This window comes from Odontomachus brunneus, unplaced genomic scaffold (assembly GCF_010583005.1).
Source record: "Odontomachus brunneus isolate Ranch 3 - 2012 unplaced genomic scaffold, Obru_v1 Obru_scaffold_066, whole genome shotgun sequence".
NCBI classification, from domain to species: Eukaryota; Metazoa; Arthropoda; class Insecta; order Hymenoptera; family Formicidae; genus Odontomachus; species Odontomachus brunneus.
This window is the reverse complement of record NW_022639516.1, coordinates 492,503-495,726: the sequence shown is the minus strand read 5'-3', so window position 1 is coordinate 495,726 and position 3,224 is coordinate 492,503. Positions and strand designations below refer to the sequence as shown.

Sequence of the window (3,224 nt, the reverse complement as noted above, 5' to 3'; positions counted from 1 at the left end):
CTCTCTCTCTCTCTCTCTCTCTCTCTCTCTCTCTCTCTCTCTCTCTCTCTCTCTCTCTCTCTCTCTCTCTCTCTAAATAGCGATCATAGCACACCGGTCGTCGTTAGCACAGCTATCTTTCTTTCGAGCCCGAGGCGTTCCTCGATCGATCTTCGATCCGCAGCAGCGCGCAGCTGTTGTAACTTCAGAGATGAAACGGAAACAACGGCGAAAGAATTGTTTGCTCGGCGACGAACTGATCTTCAGTGGGGAGAACAGAGGATATCACGTGCGCGCGCGAAAATTCGATACTCGGGGAATGATTTTCGTTTCCGTGTTATCGTACGCCGACCGATGTCCTAGTGGAATTGAATGTTCCTTTCCCAGCCCTGTGAGAGCTTTGTGATGAAACGTATCACGGCTTCTTTCTTCTCTTTGTCGCGAATAACGTTATTACTCTTCAAAGAATTTACTTTTAAACGATCGCACAACTCCTGTCAATCCACCCTACTGATTCGCAAAATTCCCCTCGGATCTGACTAATTTCGTTGTCGCACTCGATCTTCGCGGGACGGACGGTTTTATCAGTCGTCAATTATTTATCGACACGAAATCTCTTCACCCTCATCCGCTTGTGCGTTACATCGCTTCTGCGTCGCGTTCCTCTGTATCGAATTAAATCACTCGTTCCGCATTGTTTACTCCGCGCGCGCGTTTCAATCGACTCTCACAGTCAACGACCAGGTCTCTTTCTTTCTCTCTCCTTCCCTCCCTTTCTCTCTCTTTCTCTCTCTCTCTCAGGTGTTTACCCCCTTTTCAAGTCCTTTTGTTTACATCACGTTTGATGTACGTTTACGCAAATCGGCTTTCTTCTTGCCGTCGAGCCGACAACCGGGAAGACAAAATTTCGGAAGACGGTGACGCGGTTGCGACAGAGGACATCAGGGTCCTCCGTGACGGTGTTACGCGGCAGGACGATACGACGTAACTGTTCTCACGAGGACCACTGCCCGCGGACGGCAGGGTGGGATAGGGTGGTGGGTGCACCGAGTGGAGGCCGCCGCTGTGCCACTGCATGGGGTGTGTGCACACACCCGGGACACAAACTGAGAACAGGCCGGCGCGCGACGGAAAGAGGAGGCGAGGGTGAGAAAGAGAGGGAGAAGAGCACGAAGGAGAGGGAGAGATGCCGAGAGCTAACCAGCGAGGAAGAGAGGACCAGAGAGACGAAGGGACGACGAGAGAGGCACGCAGAGGGTGGTGAGGTGGCAAAGAAGGAAGGCGGTGGAGGACGAGGTGCGGGTAACCTGCGCGCAAGCGTGCTGCAACCTCCATGGGGTGTAGCCGCGCTCTGCATTGCCTATCTGCCAGCCGAGATGCATGTCCTGGCCTCGTAGACAAGTAAGGACCACTCCGCCTTATCCCTCGCGCTACTTCGTAGTCCTTTTGCTGGTTGCTCCAAGCCTGAGCTCGCTCCTTTCAGCCGCTCCTTTCATCGTCCGTCGCTTGGCGAACGAATGCGATAACGTTCGCTATGGCGAGAGAACGTTTCTTCGTATAACCTTCTTCTCTTAGCGTTCGCCGCGTGAACGCGCTAGCAGCTGTTCGCGGAGTATGTCGAAGTTAAAAGTGCAATTTCGCACGGTTTGTAGCAAAGTGATTGCGAAATAAATCACCTGAACGCATCCGACGACATGGTTGCGAGGTTAATAGGTCTTGCGAGGGAGTTTATTCACTTCGATCACAAAGTGTTCGAAATTTATGTACAAATTTAGCGGAACACTTATCGCTGTGAAGCGCATTCGCAGTTGAAATTTCATGCGGCTTGTTTGCACCGTTCATGAGACATTTAATACCGAATGCCTTCGCGATCTTGCACACGTAACTTTGTGATGGAAACAATACAGTTAACCATTATTTTAGTATAACTTCGTAAAAAGTGATAAATGCAATTAGAAAATTCAAATGCTATTAGAAATGCATTCAAATGCTATTAGAAATGTTACATTATTTGGAGATACATAGCATAGAGAAAAAAACACTTATTCACCACACAGTTTTTGTGTAATAGCCAATTGTACAGAAAACTACTATTTTATAATACTACTAGAAAATTAAGCTCCAAATTAACGTTCATTATTTAGATGATGAGATAAATATATAAAAACGCAATTTTGCTGGATAAATAGTGAATTAATGAGCATCCCTTGATGCGTCACTGAAAATACGTCCTTCAGGCGCCTTGAGAATACGTATCTGGTGAATAAACCCCTTAAAGACACGAGAGTCCTCGTAATCTTCTTTAGGAGTCGTTAAGTCCCGTAATTCGATTTAACTGGTGGAATTCGCGTTTCGCGTGCAAAATTCCGAGGTGGTCTCAATACTGAATGCTGAATCACCCAGAAACTTCCTTGCGAAGTCGCGCGCCTTTTAAAACCGTAAACCACGCGACGAGCGTAATGTGCCGCTTTCGAAGTTGCTCATTACGTCGGCTGCGGAATCGTACTCGACAAATTGCGCGGATCCATTTCTTGCGCGTCCATTTCCACCGCTGATCGTCACATTGTGTCGTCGCTTTCCCGTTGGTTTACGATGTAGAACGGCAATAATTGTCGCGGGCCGCGCTGAAATGTCATTTGTTCCCTTTGTCTCCCACCGTTAACCGTGAGCGAGTTTTTCATATCGCGTGGATTCGGACGAACTGTCGTAACGTATGTTATTTCTATGGTATACGCTAACGTACTCGCTCGTTGTTCCTTTTGATGTCGCCGAGATTAATCTTTCCGCCCTCGGTAGCCGGGGAAATCTATTATCTGCAGCCGGAAGCCTGCACTGCCTTTAAAGCCGACCGTTGCGTTCGCCTCAGCTAGTTAAAGCGAGAAGAATTACAGTCTACATGTATTTTGTGACATGTAATTCTTCCAAATTCGGACATCTAAATTCAAGCCGTCAAGCTCTTTTAATCCGCGCGGAAAGCTCCCAATTCTTTGCGTGTCGGCAACTCGAAGTAAAGAGTGTGCTAAGTTTAACCCCACATTTTGCAGCATTTAAAATCTTAAATTTGTTGATAAAACTGTAGCTATTTATAAGTTGATTATAGATATATAAATATCAAAGTGATATGTCTCATCATTTGGGAGAGAATGGCCCAACAAAACTACATACTCAACAGGAATATATATATATATATATATATATATATATATATATATATATATATATATATATATATATATTTTTGGTGA

The 3,224-nt window shown here is 46.2% G+C and overlaps 1 protein-coding gene across 24 annotated transcripts in view; it reads right to left on the bottom strand.

The window, feature by feature from the left end:
- LOC116846577 overlaps nucleotides 1-3,224 on the bottom strand; it is a 248,303-nt gene that overhangs the window by 207,564 nt on the left and 37,515 nt on the right. The window lies entirely within an intron of this gene.